Genomic DNA, 21,740 nt, shown 5'->3' on the forward strand with positions numbered 1-21,740 from the left:
CATAGTTTACGAGGATAAAGCAATTACAGCTTTAGTCGCTCATGAATAAAGCCTCTTTAACATTTTAATGAGAACATTAAACTCAGCTTCACTTGCTTTGGCCTCCCCAGAAAGTCTGTTAGCCTTAGAGAAAGTTTCTTTAAAAAGCAGTAATGAAATTGCAGGCCTGTCTGTGCCCCATAGGGCATGACTGGGCCACAAGCACTGGATGCATTATTTCCCTCCTGAACTAGCCTATATATTTTGATAAGACTACAGTTTGGTAAATGAGAGAAGGCATCTGAAGAAATACCCTCCTCTCTGCAGTATTTGTGTGCTTGTGTGTGCTCACTCATTTTATATCTGACTCGTCTCCTAATTCGCTTTTATGTTATACACAGCTTTGACTACAATGTGTGACTCAATAAATGTTAAATCATACTTTTCTGCTATTTTCCCTTAATCATTTTCTACTGCCTCTGTTCTCTCTTGCGATGTGACTGATTCCCACCAAGGCTACCAACTGCTACTCGCCTGGAGACCCATTAAATTCAGCAGACAACCAAGAAAGCTTCAGAAGCCAAAGGTGAACAAGAAATAATTCTCAGACTCAGTGACTTAACATGAATGTCTGCCTCTTCTTCCGAACAAAACCCGAAGCAGTGTAAATGAAAGAGTTTGTCACCTTGAAAACCAGGTGGAAGAGAAGAGTAAAGCTAAAGGTTCTTAATACCCAGGTAATTCATCACATTTACTGAACACCTACTGTGGATGAAGGACTAGTCTGGGTACTGGGGATAGAGTCAGGAATAAGGTAGACAAGACCTCCACTCTCACAGAGCTTAAGATGTAGCTGGAGAGACAGGCAGTAAACAGAAAGAACATGTTAGAAGGGAATAAGTGCTATGAAGAGCATACAACAGGGCAGTATGATAAGAGAGGCTAGTTAAATAGGGTGGACAGGAAAAGCCACGCAGAGCAAAAAGCTACAGCAAATCCTTAAGGTCATGAAAAGACAGAGAGAAAGCTGAAATGCATGCTAGTAAGTGAAAGAAGATAATCTGAAAAGGCTACAGACTGTCTAATTCCAATTGTATGACATCTGGAAAAGGCAAAACTATGGTGGAGACTGTCAAAAGATCAGTGGTTGCCAGGGGTTGGGGAGAGGGAGGGATGAATAGGCAGAGTACAGAGGATTTTTACACAGTGAAACTGTTCTGTACAATACTATATGATGGCAGATATATGACATTGTATCATTGTCAAAAGCCATAAAATGTACAACAGTAAGAGTGAACCCTAAAGTAAACTATGGGCTCTGGGTGATAAAGGTGTGTCAGTGTAGGAGCATCGGCTGTAAGAAGCGTCACTCCCGTGTGGGATGTCCACAGGGGAAGCGCCTGCCCATGCGCATGGGGTAGGGGGCAGGGGAGAGAGGAGAGACAGGAGAATTCTCTGTACCTTCTGCTCAGTTTTGCTGTGAGCCCAAACCTGCTCTACAAAAAGTCTGATTTTAAAAACCCTTAAGGTAAGAAAGAGTATGGTGTGCTGAAGAAGTTCAGCTTCACCAGAGTCTGGTGAACGAGGCAGAGAGGAACGGCACGAAGGTGAGCCAAGTTGATCATGGTTAGGAGTTTTAATTTCATGCTAAAAGCACCAGGAGCCACTGGCTAGTTTTAAGCAGGGCTCATTTTAATGTGTTTTACATTTGTGAAAGGTGACTCTGGCTACCATGTGGAAAATGCATTACAGAGAGGCGGTCAACGGAGGCTGATGATGGTGGTCTGGTCAAGGGTGGGAGAGGTGGGTGGGTTTGAGATACATTTGAAAAAAAAGCTGACAGGATTGGCGACAGATAGACTGGATATGGGGGGGTGTGGGGGGAAGAGAAATCAAAGACGATTGCTGAAGAGGAGGAGACGGAACTTACTGAGATGCAGAAGATCCCTGGGGAAGGACCTACGAAGACCACACAAGGTGCCACGTGCCGTATGGCAGACATATGGAAGCAGCGAGAGTGCGTCCACCGAAGAACTCAAGTTCTGCTTGCTTGATTGCTGCCTTAATGTGAATAGCAAATGTATGCATGTGCGATCCATGGACACACACACACTCACATATATCCACTTGGATATACATGAATACATATAATGCTTAGTAAATGGATTTTGCAACTCAAAGCAAATTTACAATTATTTCAGTAATCTTTCAAGGAAGAAAGAGAAAGATTATTATTGGTGTTATTTCCATTAACTTGCAAGAAAGCTGAGGGCAAATGAGGTGAAGGGTCTTGCTGAAGGTCACACAGCAACTGACCGGCAGAGCTAACGCTAGGAACCAGGTTCCCTCACAGGAGATGACACCATACATATATCACAGTCTTCTGGGGGATCCTCTAGAATGTGCAAGGAGCCCTGTGAGCGCTGCTCTCAATGTGAGCACACACATTCTGGATAAGGGTGGGGTGCTACTGCTGCATTTCCTTTAGCTCATCCTGTCTAGACGCTATTTAAATACTCTATAAAATGTGACTGACAAAACTAAAAAAAAAAAAAAAATCAGTTAACACGAAAGCAAACCTTACATAGAGCAAATCAAACCCTAAACTAAAATGTGACACAGATTTTTTTAAATGGACATTTTATTTTTTAATTTTTTAATGTTTATTCATTTTTGAGAGAGAGAGAGAGAGAGAGAGAGAGAGAGAGAAAGAGAGAGGGCAGAGAGAGAGAGGGGGAGACATAGAATCCGAAGCAGGCTCCAGGCTCTGAGCCATCAGCACAGAGCCCGATGCAGGGCTGGAACCCATGAACCGCTTCATCATGACCTGAGCTGAAGTCAGATGCTCAACCAATTGAGCCATCCAGGTGCCCCTAAATGGACATTTTAACTACAAACAACAAGGTCCCCCGTGCACAAGCTCTTCAGAAACCCTCCTAAGGGTGACGCAGATGGAGCTTGCTCATCAATGGAAGAAGCACATGTGCCCATGACTCACTGGCAGAGCAGCACCTCCTTATATACTTCATCTGGGATTCCTCTCTTAGTCTTTAGGTTTCTCAAAAAGCACCGAAAGCCCAAACAAATATTAGGAAAAAGGAAAACAAAAATGATAGAACCAAACTGCTGACAGGTCTGGTTTTTTGAAACATCACTTAAAAGAGAGAAATTCAGCCAGGTGGAATCATCACTAAAATAATTCAGATCATATTTAAAGAAGACAGACACAAGGGGCAGGACTGGGAGGCCTGGACACGCTGTTGAGTCTGCATCCTACCTATACAAGTTTTAAAAATAGGCTTCACTCTGCCAGGCTCTCCCTCAGAAGCTGTGAGGACTCCCACCTCACAACATTTTGAAGTCTGAAAGGGAAACAGTGAGGGGGTGTCTGCCTCTGTGTTTGTCCCTGTGAGTCATACATTCTCTGTTCCTACTGAATGTGGGTTGTTTGTTTTCTTGTTGGTTTGTAGACTTCCTCTCTACTGCTTTTCTCTAATCATGTTTTTTCCAAAGGACCCCGGCAGAGCACGCATAGCCCCACTGATGGACAACAGGGCCACAGTTAGCGGTAGTCACGATAACTACACCGAGAACACCCAAAGACGGGGATTCGGAAGAAAGAGTTTGAGAAGCTTGGTCAGTTACGCCCCCATCCTCCAAACTGGAGATTTAGAATATCATTTTTCGGGGCTAAAATCATATATAAAGACGGGAATCACTCTCCTCTGGCACTGATTTTCTTACCAAATGCTTTCATGAAGGTATACAAGGGATATGCTGTCAGCACACACAAAAGGACAGTGGACACTTGTCCCGTTGTTAGATAAACACTCAGGTGGCTCACTCTGAAACTCCCTGCAGGCTCTCACCAAGGTTCCATTCACGTCAAGCTCTTCCACCCAGGCCTTATCTATTCCTGTCCATTCTGCCCTATGGAATGCTTTTTATTGCTTGGACACACCATCTTCTCATATCATTAGATTTTTTTTTTCTTTTTTTTTTGGTAGGATGGTAATTGAGATTTGCAAAGAGAGTTCAGGAAAGACAGAGAGCAAAAGTCAGGACAAACTGGGAGTAATTCATAGGAACCTGACTCAGAGAGCCTGCTCCTAGTGAGAGCCTAAGCCCATGACCAAGATGGAGCCCTGGGGAGTACAGACAAACACACCACTAGGAGTGAGTGACTGGAAAAAAGCAATGGATGAGAAACCAAGGGCACAGTCAACATGGTGGCCCTCTGACACCACCATGAGACATCTTGAAGGCAACTCCAGGGGCTGGAAGCAGAAGCTGCAAGGATGCCAATGTAATGTACCTGTTACAGGAAATGGTGAGGAACTGAGCAGACAAAACTAAGGTGCATGTTGATACTCTTTACCCTCCATGGTCAAAACCATCTCTTTCCACTTATTTTTCTATATTCTTCCTTCACAGCTTGAGCCCAATGTTAAATGTCCTATTATCCTCACATGACACCCGAAACCCTGCACAAGCACACACTGTAACTTTCTTTGCAAAGCATTTTTCACATCTACTGTGTCATTTAATTTACGCTACACTATGTGACATAAGCACTTAAATAAATCCAGGCCCAAAGCGATTTATAGTCTTACACAAGAGAAAGAGCCTTCACGCAAACCCAGATCCTCTGACTTGGGATCCTGTGCTTCTACAATATGCTGCTAGTGTATTTTTGACTCTCTAACTCTATGTGCTGTAAATTTCATTAATCTAGACTTCACTGATTCAGAATTGGTGAGGCCATAAAACATCATCATGTGATACCCCACTTACTTGGAAATCTGGGATGTGCTATAATAAGTATTGTGCCTACAATATTGGTACAGGATATTGGACGGGAAAGCTATCGCCCTGAAAGTACAGCAAAAGAAAGCCTGCCTTTGTTTATTCCATCAGGGCCAACATCACCAACTTAGCACCAACAAGCAGTTTAAAAAAAAAAAAAGATGGATCTGCTAACTACAAATGATGTAATTCTGTGTTTGTGGCTCATCAATGTTAAAAATTTCAAAAACATCCCCCACGTCTAAGCAGGATGATCTTAAAGTAATCGTACTGAGTCTATAGGCTAAAATAAAAACCAACCACTCTCACATGCTTTTGTCAAGTACCTTTATCATGTCTTATATTACCCTGTAGTTCAACTTTTCTCTTAATTTGTATCTGCCTCTCCTGAAAGAGTCTGGCATAAAGCTGGTTTTTAAATATTTGTTGAATGGAGGCGTAGAAGGACACACAAGGGAAAGAATGCATGTGTCCCTCAGGCTACAGTCCATGTCGGGTGAAGAGTGAAATGCTACTTGAGTCAGACCCAGCTGACCAAGCCTGGGGCTTTGCAATCATGTACATCTAAATTCAAATCCTGCTATTTGCCAACTGTGACACTGTGAGCAAATTAACTCCTCTCTTGATTCTAAGCTTCCTCATGAGCAAGACAGAGAGAACCCTGGGCACCATGCAGAAGTGGCAAGAGAGTTAAATGAAGTCACAGATTTGGCACACTGCCAAGGCCGCCTGCAGTTTTGTTATTCTCCCCCCCTCCCTCTAGCCCACATTTAGTGTGACCCCTTGCACACCAACCTTCATAATAGTGCTTCCATATACAAAACCCCCTTGTAAAGCTAATGGCTAAACATCAACTTTCTTTACAATGGTGGCCACTTTCCCTTCCGTGAACATCAAATTTACCCATTCGTGATCTAGAGATAAGTTGTGCATGGCTGGTGTTCAACAAATTTTAATGCCTTTTGAGTAAATGTCCCAGGGAAGTGAAGCTCCCCCTTTTATACACCAATACCCCATATTTGAAAGCTTTCCAAAATATATTGTGCCCTTTATCACTTTGCTAAAATAACAGGTTGAAAGAACTTTAACCTTTTTTTTTTTTTTTTTTTTTGACTCAGGGTTATCAACACAAACTTAAGACACAGCATTGGAATGAAAAGTTATAATTTTTCAGAGGCTTTTTAAGTCAGTACATTTGCTCATACTAAATATTGTCAGATTCCTACACTGTGATCATTCCTTTCATTTCTTCCTGTGGTCAGCAGCTTCATATCCTGGAAGGCATGAGACACCGTGGAATTTACAAAACAGAGTCCTTGTCATCTTCAGAGTTCATGAGGATCATTCTCAGATATTTCTCATCTGTGGCTTCATGAGCACATGTTTAGTAAGAGCTACAAGGAAGACCCATATACTTCCTAGTCCAAGAATTCATGTTTCTATCTCTAATGTCTTACACGTTATAAGGTACTCGACAAATAGTTATACAGCGAATTAATAGAGTTAACACTACACAACCTATGTAATTACTGTTTTCTATTTGAGACTTTGTTCTACTCCACAGCTAGGGCCCTTACTCATTTGGGGCTGTACTTTTTTATCTGCAAAATAAGGCAAATAACCTTAAGGTTATTTCCAACATTAGCCCCCCCCCCCCCACCCCCCATGACCCTATCCTTCTAGGCACATATATATGTTCCATACGATAGAATTGCTGGAAATCTGACCACCAGATGAGTGAGGCACTAGAGGACATAGTGAATCCCTGTAATCCGGAGCCCTAGTATGAAAGCACTATCCTTGTACCACGGCAGCAAATATAGAAAGAAGTAGCTCTCCTACTCATTTCTCCCACCATTAACGTCATATACAGGAGTAGAAATATTGGCCTTGGAATGTAAACATATTGATTTTGTGGGTGCGTCAAATGTTCGTAAGTGGAAAACCAAGTATTTTTTCAAAAGAAGTCAACTGCATCCGGGCAAATAAAACCTTAATGGGAAATTTTTTTCTAATAACTATCATCTAGTGCGTTCGTTGACTCCTTGTTCCAAGCTATTTCTTCAAACACCACTTCGTTCATATATTAACTTATCAGCTACATTTGCTTAAATCATACCACAGTTTCACTGTTTACACATAAATTCAATTCAACCTCCTTAAGCTACAGCCTAACTTTCTCCCTTAAAGCCAAAATTTCTAAACGAAACGAGTTCATGAGTTTCACGCAGAAAGGAAGTAGATGGTTTCAAATAACAAGTCAAACGTTTGTCCACGAACATGGTTGGGAGGTCATCACAAACGCCGCTTCTCCAGAGGCCTGAGGTGGGGAAGCCTTGGACGACTTTCCCTTCCAGGTGGATGGTGTTCCTTTAATTCGATTCTACATGAATTCAAGGTACACTTCCTTAAGCATGCCAAATTCTCAAGAGAATACAAAAAAGTGAATAGAATATATCATCTCTGCCTCAGAGGAGATGCGGCAAGGCTGAGCACGTAAGAGCAGTAACACTGGAAAAGGATGGCTGAGGACAGAATCCCAACTTTTCCATAATTAGCTGTGAAACTTGGGCAAGTGACTTTACCTTTCTGATGCAGTGTCTACATCAGCATAATGCCGGTGAGAGCAGGTCTGACCTCACAGTGTTGTGCTGGGGATTACAGAAGCCATTGTGCCTAAGGCATTAAGAACAGTTCCTGGCACACAGTGAGCACTCAAGGTCAGCATCATCACTGTGATTGTTATAATTGTCATCATTATGAATGTACAATCCAGTTGTTAAGATCTTTTATTTTTTATTTAATAAAATCAAAGCTATAACAGATCCTAGGAAACGAAAAGAGGAAAAATGGGGAAAAAAACCCTTTTCCAACAAGTTCCATCATTGTCCTCCTGTCTTCCTGACAAATGCTAACTATATCTACTCCTCAGAGAGATGGAAAGATGGCAGTGAGTGAGGGAGTGGATAAAGACATAAAGAAACATGATAAAGAGGAGAGGAGAGAAAAAGAAAGGGTACATATGGAGGAGCATTTCTGAGTTCTTTAAAGCTTCCAGATAGGAGTTGAACTGGAGAGAGAGAGAGAGAGAGAGAGAGAGAGAAGAAGAAGAAGAAGAAGAAGAAGAAGAAGAAGGAGGAGGAGGAGGAGGAGGAGGAGGAGGAGGAGGAGGAGGAGGAGGAGGAGGTCATTTGCTCAGCCTTGCCTGGACTCTCTCCCTTCTCTGCTCAGAAAATCCTTCCTCAGGCATTGAGCTACCTCACTTAGCTTTTCCTTACCATTTCCATGTGTTTCTTTCCACCGTTTACTCTGTTTCACAGAACATTATATGTATTAAGGACTTTAGAAGTCACCTCATCCAACCCTCTTATTTTATACATAAGAAAAGCTTAGGGCCAATATGACAAAGTCATTGTCCCTGGTGGTACAACTCCAGAGGGGCACAAAATTAAAACTGGGCTCCTTGTGCCCTAGGCCTGGGCTGTCTCCCTTAGGACAACAAAAGGAGTACATTTACCAAAAAGGAGACTGGCTGGCTCTTGTCCCATTTGGCAGATACATAAATGTTTATCTTGGGAGGAAAATCTTGAGTAATATTTTTAAATGAATTAACAAGAATGGTACTGTTTTTAATTCAATAGACATGTTTTATTATTAACTTCATTGCCTGCTAAGCCTGAAATTAGGTTTTTCTATGCTTGGGCAGGTCCTGCCTAACCAATAACAGGACAATCAGATTTCAATTAAACAGATATTCCCACTTGGGCCATACACATACACACACACACACACACACACACACACACACACACACACACACAACCAAGAGGCACTTAATCAAAACAAACTTTGAGCCCATTCTGGTCACTCTCCTGGCCTATGTTTAGGAGAAGGAGATATCAAATATTACAAGATAAGACTCTGCTAGTACAAAAATTTTAAATCACTTGTCTTCCAAAAGAGGAACACATTTCTTGCTATTTCTCCATTTACTATTTCTAATCCAGCAACAAAAGACAGCCTAACCACAGCCTTTAACACGCTTTTTATTTCTGGCTTCTGAATGTCTTCAATATGGGTTTGCCCAAATCAGGCCAATAGTCTCTTACATGTTCAATTTCTTTAATCCCAGCTTTCCCCTCTACAATGGAAGACTGAAGCTCTAAAACCAGAGTCTTTCCATACATACTTTACATACATACATACTTTAATAACATACTTAAAAACAGATACCACATATATTTTCCTGTTGTTTTTTTTTTTTATCTCAAATCTTTAAGTATCTGGCTAAGAGAAACCCTTTGAAACAAGAAAAAAAAACCCTAGTTACCCTCTTCTCCCTCCTCTTTCCCTACTATCTGATGGGTAGAATCTCCTCTTTCATTTGCTTCACTGCGTGGGGTTTCAAACATAGGACGTCACCGTGATTAAGGGAAAGATTCAGGCATTCTTTTAACAGCTGCATTGACTACAGGGACATCTGACTGTGGGCCTCTAAAAGCAACTCAGCTCTGCTGTGTAAATAGGTGTTTACCTTGAGTAGAACAGACGCACATAAAGCTGATTTATTAGCACTGTTTGGTAAGTATTATTTATACAAATCCATACCCTACTACTATTATGCGTTTTGTTTTTCTTTTCTCTTGAGGTTTCCTTCACAGAAGACATAGGCTGGCCACCATGGGGTGGCAGCAGTTGTGGCTGCCACCTCACTCATATGAAATTCAACAACAGGAAAACAGAACCCAGCATTACAAAAACAATCGCAAAAACCAAACATTCACGCTCAAGAAGAACTGAACCAAGATTTGAAAGTTTCCAAGGACAGAGAGAAAAAAAAAAAGTTGCCGCATCCTCCTACCCTGTATGCCAACGAGCAGTGGCCGTTCAGTCTCTCCAAATGCCTCTCAAAAAAAGGAATGCACCAATGTAACAGGAGCTGAGATCCTGGGGGAGCCAATTAGATTTAAGCCGCTTTCAAAAATCTGTAAGAAAAAAAAAAATGGAATTAGAAAAGAAACTTGGCACTTGAAATGACATTTTATGTGTTTTGCTTAGGGCCTGTGGAATACTACTCATATAATGACTCGTTGTCACGCTTATAAAATAAACCTTGGGTTTTTAATATAATTGAATAAAGTCATTAGCTGGTGAAACAAACCTAGCTTCAGAGGAAGAATGTGGCACATCAAATCTAATAGGTACCTCATCCTTCATCTTTGGAATTATCGACCAAAACATGACAAATTAGGCTAAGGTCAATGGCAGATAACTGCAGAGAAACTCCTCCAATGGCTGCCTGTGTATTCCTCTGAGGCTCCTGCAATTGTCTAGCAAAGCGAGGGTAGGGGGAGACCTGCAAGAAAGCAAGAATTTTCAGATTCCATGCCCTGCCCCCAAGACAAGCTCTATGGCCTTTTGATAACCTGTGGCAAGAGAAGATGGGACTAGGGAAGAGAAGCTCTCAGAAAAATTGTGCCTCCGCAGTTGCAGAAGGTATCTGGAGCGACTGAACAGTCACTGCCAGTAGGCGTGCAGGGTAGGAAGATGCGGCAATGTTTTTCTTCCTTAGAAACTCGCAAATCTTGTTTCAACTCTTCCCAGTGTTAAGCTTTTGATTTTTACAATTGTTTCTGTAATGTTGGGTTCTGCTCAGTTGGGTTTCAGCTGTTGGTGGAAACATAAGACCTGGTGCCCCCGACTCCCGGATCTCTCCAGAGCTCACTATACTAATCTGGTGGCTATTTATGAATCAGCCATAACCTTTCTTAATTAGATATATAGCAGGTGTGTCAAAGACAACAGAATCAGGCAAAAAGACAGTAAGACCTTAAAATAACCAACTTCAGTTGGGTTTCTGGGATGGTTTCTCTTTATTTAAGGATGAAGTAGCCACAGATCCATCTCCAAACATGATTTTGTAAAAGCAAACAGACTCTACCCTTGAGAACTTCATTCACTCCTTTACTTTTCTTTTTTTTAATGTTTATTTATTTTTGACAGAGGGAGAGAGAGAGAGACAGAGCATGAGCGGGGGAGGGGCAGAGAGAGAGGGAGACACAGAATCCGAAGCAGGCTCCAGGCTCTGAGATGTCATCACAGAGCCCGACGCGGGGCTCGTACTCACAGACCGTGAGATCATGACCAGAGCCAAAGTCGGACGCTCACCCGACTGAGCCACCCAGGCGCCCCTCCTTTACTTTTTTAATACAGCATCAAAGTAATTGGGTCTAAGAAGCCCACAAAGAGGTAAAAGGAAACATGCCCTCTTGAAAAACATTCCAGGGCTACTGGGCAAACATATGCTTTTGTTCTATGATGTGGTAGACTGTTTCAATTACATCACCTCAATTCTCCTTCTAGAAGGGATGCTTATCTCATTGTCTCTGGTGACAAATATGGGTTCCGCAGCTAGTCTGTGTCAAGCACTGAACCACATGTCAGGAGGGACAACAGGAGAACTCCTATTCTGTCTCCACAGAAACTACACTCAAAGCTAATGAAGACGTACATATCTCTTGGACATCAATCTTAGCAACATTTTTTGGGATATATCTTCTCAGGGAGACAAAAATGAAAATAAACCATTGGGACTACATCAAACTAAAAAGTGAAGGAAACCATCAACAAAACAAAAAGACAACCTACTGAATGGTAGAAGATATTTTCAAATGATAAATCCAATAAAGGGTTGATATTCCAAAGATATAAAGACCTCATACAACTCAACACAAAAACAAATAATCCAATTAAAAAATAGGCAAAGGACCTGAATGGACATTTTTCCAAATAAGACATACAAATGGCCAACTGTATGTCTTGAGAAGATGCTCAACATCACTAATCATCAGGGCAATGCAAGTTGAAACCACAATAAGACACAATCCCACACCAGTAAGAATGGCTTGTATCAAAAAGAAATAAGTGTTAGTGAGGATATGGAGAAAAGGAACCCTCCTGTGCACTATTGGTGAGATGTAAACTGGTACTATAGAGAACAGTGTGGACCTCCCCCCCCCCAAAAAAAAATAAAAATAGAATTACCATATGATCCAGAAATTCCACTTCTGAGTATTTACCCAAAGAGAAGAAACACACTAATTTGAAAAGATATATGCACCCCTGTGTTTACTGCAGCATTGTTTACAGTAGCTGAGGTATAGCAACCTAAGGGACCACTGATAGATGAATGGATAAAGAAGATGTGTTATATACATACAATGGAATATTAACCATAGTAAAGAATGAAATCTTGCATTATGTGACAATGTGGATGGACATAGCGCATATTATTCTACATTAAGTCAGAGAGAGAAAGACAAATACTATATGATTTTGCTTATATATGAAATCTAAAAAAATAAACAGAAAACAGAAACAGACCCATAAATACAAAGAACAAATTGGTGGTTCCCAGATGGAAAGAGGTTAGGAGAATGGGCAAAAGAGGTAAGGAGGCTTAAGAGGTACAAACTTCCAGTTACAAGATAAATAAGTCACGGGGATCAAAAGTACAACATAGGTAATATAGTCAATAATACTGTAATAAGGTTGAATAGTGACAGAAGGTGACTATACTTACCACGTTGAGCAATGAATAACATATAGAATTTTTGAACCACTGTGTCATACACCTGAAACCAATATAACATTGCATGTCAACTGTACTTCAATAAAAAAAAAAGGTACATGTCTGTGTGTCTGTGCAAGAAGCAGCTCACATTTCAAAACCCATCTTTTTCAAGTTCCACCTTAAATACAGCCTATTCCATGAGATTGTTCTGATGTCCTAACCAGAAATAACATCTCCCTTACCTAAGCTCCTGTACCTTTTTCTATTTTGTATTTTAGCAGTTTATATACCTGTCTTATTGCCTCCCCCTTAAATTATTTGAACATTATTGTAATGACTGGCAAGAACAAAATATGTCAGTAAATGTCAAGTTCATGAATGTATGGTGGGAACAGTATCTGAGTTACTGAGGAACCCAAGTGGTCAGGAAAGATTTCACCCAGCTATACTCAACAGCACACCAGAGTTGAATTATCAAAGAGAAGAAAGAGCATATCTACATTAAGTAAGAAAATAAGCAAAAGTCTGATGTCTTTGGATATCTCCTAACACAGACATTTAAAATGTAGCAGGTTCTGATGACCCTCTGATTGGCCATGAAGGACAATCAGAGTGCTTTGAAGATGGGATCATCAATCCCAGGATAGCACTAATCCATACCAGTGACTGGGGAATAATAATATCTTTGTTTTTGAAGGCCAGGAACTCCTTTGAGAACCTTCACCCTGCAGAGAGCAGGTAATCTTCAGAAACAATTGAATTCCCATGTCTACATTTACCACACTGAATGGTATGACCTCTTTGGAGAGTAGGAAGGATTAAGAACTTAATTAAACCAATGCTTTGTTATGCACAACAACTTCAGCCAATCACAGTAACCAGCTTTGTCTATGAACTTTGGAAGAGTATTTTCCCTAGATAATTACAAAATGGGAACACATATATGGTATCAGCCAGATCAAAGCATTTCATGATCGTAACTAAATAGTATCAATATAAATATTTGAGCTTTGGAATGGTTTTCAAAGAAATCGCATTTAGAATGTCTCTTTAGAGCTGACAGTCTTTGAAATTACTGTTCCTTAAGCACTTACTTTCTTTTTGGCCTCATTGTGTACATCATGCTGCTCTTCCCCAATTTCCCAGGATCCCCAAGGTCATTCTCTATGGTGTTTGCTTTAAACTCAGCTTGGTGCCCAGATTCTGCTTTCAAACTCACTTGGATGACCCTTTCCCACACTGGGTCTCTTCATCCTTCCCGACATCCAGATCTAGTTGATCTGCATTTTCTTCAAAAAGTTTCACTTCCCAGTAACTGCAATCTGCTTCTTGCATAGTTTCCTTGCCATTCCCCTGGGTAGGTCGCTGCCCAGAAGGCAGAGAGGAGGAGCTTTTTGATGCTAATGAGGCCTCTGTGCGGGACTCACAGCTAATGGTGAGGAGCCCAGTATGGTAGTTCTCTGGGGAGCCCAGGTGAATGCAAGTGTAAGGGCACAGCTGAGAGTCATTTAAGCACCTTGCCGTTAGCCTAAAACAGGTATTCCAACATCTGAGCAGTGACCTGTAAATGGCTTGCATAATGAAGAAATGAGTCAGTGTACTTGGCAATTCAGACCTGAACTACATAAGGTATTAATTCAAAAGGAAATCTGAGAAGAGGACTGTTCAATGGTGACACATGGTTTTTTCTTTGAGGTGCCGGTAGTGGAATAAGGGTTAATGCATTATGGACATCCATATCCTTCTGCTGTTTTTCATCGTTGTGAACTTCTAGAGGACTCTTAGGTCCACTTTGAGCCCAGCTAGCCTTGCCTCCTGGGCATTCCAGGGAAAGAGAGCATGCCCATTACTTGTCCCATTAGCCCTCCTCCAGAATTGAAGAAACCTGCTGCAGCCTTTTAGAAGATGCAGGGGAAAAAACCATCACATGTTTTTTAACACTGCGAAATCTCCCAAAATAAGTGAAGTCTCAGCCAACATACACCAACCAAGGAATCAAAAGTCATGTATGAGACCTTAGGGTAATCTTTCAGATGGTCCGAATGACAAAGGAAAAGTGTCTGACACCCTAACCAGAGAAGACACAACGGGCAAGGCTTACCTTTTCGGACCTAATGACAAACCTTTAAGGAGCTCTTAGGATACACCAGGAATTTATTTGTATTATCTCATTTAATCCTCATTACAATCACTTAAGTTAGACGGTAGTATTAATATTCTCATTTTGGGGGGTGCCTGGGTGGCTGAGTCAGTTAAGCGTCTGACTTCGGCTCAAGTCATGATCTTGCAGTTAGTGAGTTCGAACCCCATGACAGTCTATGCTGTCTATGCTGACAGCTCAGAGCCTGGAGCCTGCTTTGGATTCTGTGTGTCCCTCTCTCTCTGCCCCTCCCCTACTCGTGCTCTGTCTCTCAAAAAGAAATAGAAACGTTACAAAAATATTCTCATTTTTAAGATGGAGAAATTGAGGCTTAGCAAGCTTAGTTAAGTAAATTATCCAAGTCTCCCCAATTAATAAGTAGCAGAGATGGGATGTGAATACACGCTATCAATTACTAGTAGTATCAGTGGCAAGGGAGATTTTCTATCACGAGTAGGCTGTTTCTGAGAAATTTTGGAGGATGAAGGAAAAGAGTGAGCAGAAAAAAAACAAGAGTTCCTCAACAACAACAGCAACAACGAGACTCTGACAAGAATTAAAAAAAGAAACCTGAGGAAAACACGAGATTTCTCCAACCACACTGTCAGTTCATTTCTCTGTTATCTGGCTTAATGAGGCAAAAGGAGAGTCTAAAGTTGAACCTAGTGAACACTTGCCCACAGAGACAGGTTTGTTCGTAGCCAAGTGAGTCGTCTGCTAAAGTTACCCATGTAGACTCAAGCCTCACCTCACATGGTGTCATTCTCATTCAAGTATGATCCGTCCCCATTTGCCTATTTCCAGCGGTCAACGCCCAGGAAATGAGTTTCCCAACTGTGTCTCCTCCTTAGGGAGCCTGGGGAGGGGTGGTGACATCATGGGAACAGTATCTGTCTTCTCTTCTAGGACTCAGCTGAATGTGTCAAATAAACGCTACTGCTAATCCTGCAGCAATGAATGAATTATTCGAATGCCAAGCAAATGTATGTGGAAAACAGCATACTATCTCCATCCCAGCCCCAAAGAAAAGGGGGAAAGGCAGCAATGAGAAACTACTCAAGCGAAACCACACAAGGGAGGTGAGCTTTACTCACTCCCTTCACTTCTCACGCACACAAAGTGAACCTACATTTCCATTTTCATATTGCCGTAAACAGGTAAAAAAAAATTTGCTTCCTCCTCTGTGCTCTCATGCTCCTTTGTACAAATTGCTAAATTATAGTGCTTACCATATTGTCCTGTAATTATATTTTAAGTGTCTGCCTTCCCACTAATGTAATAGCTCCCTTTCTCCCCTGAATATCTGTATCCAATGCATCTGGTATCAGGCTAAACAAAAATTTGTTAAACAAATGAAAGACTGAATGGAACAATGAATGAATGACAGCTTGCTCAAAGGCTCGCTTTAACTAGGGCAAAAAGAAATGTTCTTTTTTCCTCTGTCTTTATGACTGAAGATAGTTGATACTGTCACACTTACGCTGGGGGGTGAATCATGCCTGTTTGTAGTATTAGGTTTCTAGGATGTTCTGGCACTTAATGAATGTTTTCGGTGTGGCTGTGTGTGTGTGTGTGTGTGTGTGTGTGTGTGTGCGTGTGTGTAGGCTCCTCTGCTCCTATATTCTATAGAATTAATTTCTCCCACCTTACACCTACCAAGCCTATATATCTCATAACTTACTCCCTTAATCACGGATTTTCTTTGAACTTAACTAATTCAATTAGAATTTTTTTTTAAAAAAGGCATTCTTATTGTAAGTTGGACAGAGGAAAGGTCAGAAAACGTGACATATTCCAAGTTTGATGGATGTTGGATATTCAGCAGGACTTGATACAGACACAGCCCCTCCTCTTTCAGAATTTACAGTCAGTGGGAAGAAGAGAGATAAATAATAAGGTGAGTAAAGTATAGTGACTATAATACAGAGGAAACAAAAGGTGTTATGAGAGCACATTAAGAAGGAGATCAAACCCAGTCTGGAGATCAGGAAGGGTCTCCTAGACAAAGTATCTTTTAAGTTTCAGCCTGGGTGGGTAAATAAGACTTAACCAGGTAAAAGGGGAATTTGGCAAAGAGAAGTACCACAGGCAAGGAAGAACACAATGCAAGCAAAACACTTTTAAGAAGATAAGAATGGCTGGGGTTTAAGTGAGGGGGCAAGCCTGGGCCTCGGCTTACTTACTGTAAGGGCAATGGGAAGCCACTGAAGGATTTTAACCAAGGTGGTGATATTTGGGTCTGAGGTTAAGGAAAGAGGCTTGGGTTATAGGTGAAGACACACAGATTTGGGGGCTGTATTAGTAAAGTAGGCTAAGAGTAATAATAAGGATCTTCAACATTGTCCTTATAGAAAGATGACTCTGGCTGTCATATGGAGAATGGATTATAAAAATGCGAGACTATGTCCATAGATAGACACGCTTTGGATGCCATTTTGATAGGTCACATGAGGATGGAAATGATAGTGAAAATGGAAAGAAGTGGATGGGTTCAAAAGAACATTAAGACAGAATTAATAGACTTTGCCACCTGACTAGACCACGGTTGGCAAAGTTTTCTGTAAAGGGCCAGATCAACAAACCTTAGCCTTTGCTGGCCATACGGTTTCTACCACAACTACTCAACCCTGGTGTTTTGGTGAGAAAGGGGACATATGTAGGTAAATGAGTGTGACTTCATGCCAACAAAAATTTATTTATAAAACACAGGCAAACAGGACAAATTTTGCCTGACTGAAGTTTGCCAACCCCTAGACTAACTGAGGGATGTAGCAGTAAGGGCAGTCAAAAATGGCTCCCGAGTATGTCACTTGGGTATCTGGTTGGCTAGGCCTGCTCTTTACAGAGGAAGGGACATTGGAAAAGGAATGGGGTCAGAGAGAGGGAGGTAGTGGCCAGGATTTAGACAAGCTGAGTGTAAGATATGTCCAGTAAACAGTCAGATGTTTGGGTCTAGATTACGAAAATGACCTAGGCTATTTGTAAAGATATATAGGTTCGGGAGTTGTCTTAGGGCAGACTAGATGTTGTTAGCAGACCACCAAAAATCCATGGATTTAGTAAGAAGTTTCTCCCATCGTGATACAAGGAACTCAGATGGGGGGGTGGGAAGACCGTCATTCCACGAGCCTGTCCAACAGCAGCATCCATCCCACTTAGCCAGAGGAGGGAGGTTCAGAGAGGAGCGCCTGTAGGGCTTTTTATGGCCCAAGTCTAAAAAGGGCATGCACCACGTCTACTCACATTCCCCTGGAGAGATCTTACTCACATGGCCACCCACCTACAAGCAAGGCTGGGAAACACACTAGAGCTGTGTGTCGAGGATAAAGGTAGAATGGATTTTGGTGGGCAGCTATCAGGATCCGCCACAAGAGTCAAAATTAAAGAACAGGCCAGGAAAGCATGAAGATGAAGAGAAGTGAGCCAGACAACGGTGAAGAGTGAGAACAAGTTCAGGGCTCTGCAGAACACAAGTGTTAGAAGACGAACTGAGGAGGAAGAAGATGTAGCAAAGGAGAATGACAAAATGAAAATAAAACTGGAAGACCGTGTTAGACGTTTAATGTACATAGGTAGAAAGGAATGCACACTTAATTGTTAAGCATTGATCCCATCTCTGACAAGCTGACACTTATTTGGTACCTCTGATACCATAAAAAAAATGGCATGAAAATGAGCCCAATTGCATTTAAGAGAAAACGGCAAAATCAGCCCCTCAGTAGAGCCAGATTTTCATTACCATTCAGATGGACTGCTTTAGGGCTATGCGCTGCAATATTCATTTTTTTTTCATTCACTTTTTGTATCCATAAATCAACCTATGTAGGTAAAATGTATTTTCTGCATCAAAAATTTATTATTTATTATTATAAATTAATATAAATATGAATATATGAATATAAATATTAATATAAATATGAATACACACCTGTCTGCATATACACACACACTCGGCACTCACAGGATCCATTACCACAATGCACTTCTGTTTTGCTTCCACTTTTTGCAATTCTCCGTTCTCTCTGCTTTGCTCAAGGCTTCTCTTCCAGCTCCCACCCCCCCTGTTTGTGTGTCTGTTGCTGGCTCCGGATGAGAAGACCAAGAAGAAAACGGGTTGGATTCCTCCCTGATAACATTTTAGGCACTGCTTCATTACCACAAAAAAAGACACAGCCTGTAGCTTAAACAAAAAAACCCAGGCTGGAACCTCCATGCTGCCTTCCCTCAGCAATTCTGAGCCAAGCAGACTTAAGCGAGGAAAAGAAGAACATGGGATCTTGCAGAGCTGTCTACCAATCCACCTTCTTCTCTCTCTTTAGAATCTAAAGTCTTTGGGACAAAGAAGGGGATTCTCAGGATTTTATATCTGGAACACTCTTTTTTGCAGAACAGCCAGCCTTGCTTATAAATAAGTTAAAAAAGAAAACAAGCAGATTAAAAAAAAAAAAAAAGATCTGCCCAGGAGGTACACAGATGGTAAAGAAAACAAAATTAGTAACCTCTTCTACTTGCTCAGCATAAATTATTAGTGTACTCAACCTGACCAAGTGACTATTTATAAGCCTGACCTCGAACTTCGTGGCGTTCAATAAACATAAATTGAGGATGGCGACGATGCTACCCATATTTCCTTACTTAATGACACACAGTTGGCAGTTCAGTGGCACAAATCATATGCATTTTATTCTACCGTTACTGCTCTTCACATGCTAACTCATATCAGGTGTGAATCTATTAGAAATAGCCTTCCAATTAGCAAAATTAATTCTTCCTTTGATTTGAGAGAGGCCAACTAGTGAGTGTAAGCACAGGACAACTTTGCAAGCAGCGTTTCTTCCCTGGCTTCTGTGAGCTTTTCTGTCAGCTCCAACAAGTCTTTCTTATTGCTACTTTTCCAGGGTCATCATTATTCAAAGTCTGCTAGCTTCAAGTATCATGTGCAAGGCACATCTAGAAATGTAGCTGCTGAAGCAGATTGTGTATGAAACTGAGAAACTGCAACTTGTCTCACACCGGCTAGGTGAACTATGTAGGGTTTTTTGTTTTGTAATTCTAGATTCCCAGCTAGTCCACAGGGGAGTCGTAGCGGAAGGGCAGGAGTTCACCACCATGATGTGTCTGGGACCTGTGGAAGAGCCACAGGCGTTTCTTCGAAAAGAATCTGGGAATGCAAAACACAATGTCAACACTCGGTCCAACGCCTTCAAAGGGCACTGGGGCTGAGGCCCATCAGTTTCGTCCAGTCAGATCACTCCCTCATCCTTGTCAGTGTCCTAAAGCCACCAACTTACTCTGCCATCTTCTCCTCTTCACAAGACAATTTTTTGTCTCCTCCACGACCAAAAACTTGAGGCCATTCACCACCAGTGCTGGGAAACCCAGAGCCACCTTTCACTCTTCCATGTGCATCATTCACCATTCTTCATGGAACTCACCAAAACAGGCTTCGCATCTAACCCTCTTCTCCCCATCTGCTATGTCGCCTGGGTTGAGGTGCCTGTCACCCCTTATTTGGATTACTAAGGAACGTCTAGTGATCTCTTTGCTTATAGGCTGATTTCTCTAGAATGGATCGTACATGTGAAAAATTAAAAAAAGAAAATCTCTCTAAAACTCAAACCAAACAGTGTCAGGCCTCTGCTTAGAACACTTTAACAATACAGGCCATCTGAAAAATATCCAAATTTCTTACACGGTTGAAAGAACCCCAAGCATTAGGCACCTGACCATGGCTCCAACTTCATTTCTCATGACATCTGCCCCGTATTTCACATAACACACACACACACACACACACACACACACACACACGTCCTGCTACTTCTTACCTCTGAGACCATTCATGCTAACGTCTCTGCCTGGAATGCACTTCCCCGTTACCCCAACCTGACCCTCACTTGGCTTACTCCTGCTACATCTTTACGGTTCATTCAGGGGTCACCTCCTGAAAGCCTTAGAAATCATTCTCAATACTCCTCAAATACTCTCCACCTCACTCTGTAAGGGAAAGTTAGCACTGCTCGATGATAATATATTTTTGTATTTCTGAGTTAATATCATGGTAATAGATCTGCGGAACAGAAGAAAGGAAGCAGAATTAGATTCCAAAACCCATGGGAACTTTGTATGTGATGGAAGTGGAAAAGCAGCGAACTCTGGAATAATGGTGCTGAGGTAATGGAGAAATACTAATTTTGGATCCTTACCAAGTGTCTGCCCCCCAAATTAATTCCAGATAGATTAAATCTTTAAATGTTAAAAAAAAAAATCACAAATGAACCAGAAGAAAATTCAAGGGACAATTTCTATAATCCAAGGGGAAGAAGATTTTTCTAAGCATGGCTTTAAAGCCAGTAACTATAAACATTAATACATTTGATTAAATAAATAACTTTTTAATTGTGAAAAATACTATAAATTCAAAGGAAAAGACAATTAACAAATAGAGAAAAATGTATATTTGGCCCACTGCCTGGCATCTAATTTATTTTGGGTAAGTTGATTTATATGGCAGAGGGTTCATCTCCCTAATATATAAAGAATTCTTGTGAACCAATACAAAAATACAAACTCCCTATTAGAAAAAGCAAAACAAACAACCTTCACAGGTTTATAAAATGCTTCTAAATTTATGTAAAGTTTTCAAACTCCCAAATCAAAGATATTTAAGTTTTAAATAATATTTTGCATATCAGAATGACAAATATTTCAATTGTTTTAATGTTTATTTTTGAAAGAGAGACCGAGCATGAGCTGGGGAGGGCAGAGAGAGGGAGACACAGAATCTGAAGTAGGTTCTAGGCTCTGGGCTGTCAGCATAGAGCCCAACGTGGGGCTCGAACCTGCCAACCGCAAGATCATGACCTGAGCCTAAGTCAGACGCTTAACCGACTGAGCCACCCAGGTGTCCCTAGAATGACAAAAATTTTAAAAATACTTTCACTAAAGATACGAGAAAATGGGTGCTGTTAAACACCATTGATAAAAGAGCCCTGAAAAGTAGTTTAACATGAGTATCAAAAATTATGACCCAGAACTTTCACCAGAATTTATCCTAGAGAACAACTTAAATGTCCATGAACACAGAGTTACTTAAGAAATTATAGCGGCTCTTTATATTGCAATATCATATACCCACTAAAATGAAAGATATATGCAAAATTAGTTGTACAGAAAACTACACATGTTACAAAAGTTTCTAAAATTGGGTTAAAAACAATGTACGACATTGTCCTGTGTTAA

The 21,740-nt window shown here is 41.1% G+C and overlaps 1 protein-coding gene across 8 annotated transcripts in view; it reads right to left on the reverse strand.

Annotated features, from left to right (window-relative positions):
• ENOX1 (ecto-NOX disulfide-thiol exchanger 1) overlaps nt 1-21,740 on the reverse strand; it is a 585,762-nt gene that overhangs the window by 468,453 nt on the left and 95,569 nt on the right. For all 8 annotated transcript variants that reach the window (XM_086711591.1, XM_086711599.1, XM_086711581.1 and 5 more), the window contains exon 2: nt 9,647-9,770. The gene's annotated coding sequence lies outside the window, so the exon portion shown is untranslated. The remainder of the gene's footprint in view (nt 1-9,646; nt 9,771-21,740) is intronic.

This window comes from Puma concolor, chromosome A1, assembly GCF_028749965.1.
Source record: "Puma concolor isolate L17-30 chromosome A1, mPumCon1.1.hap2, whole genome shotgun sequence".
Lineage (NCBI taxonomy): Eukaryota > Metazoa > Chordata > Mammalia > Carnivora > Felidae > Puma > Puma concolor.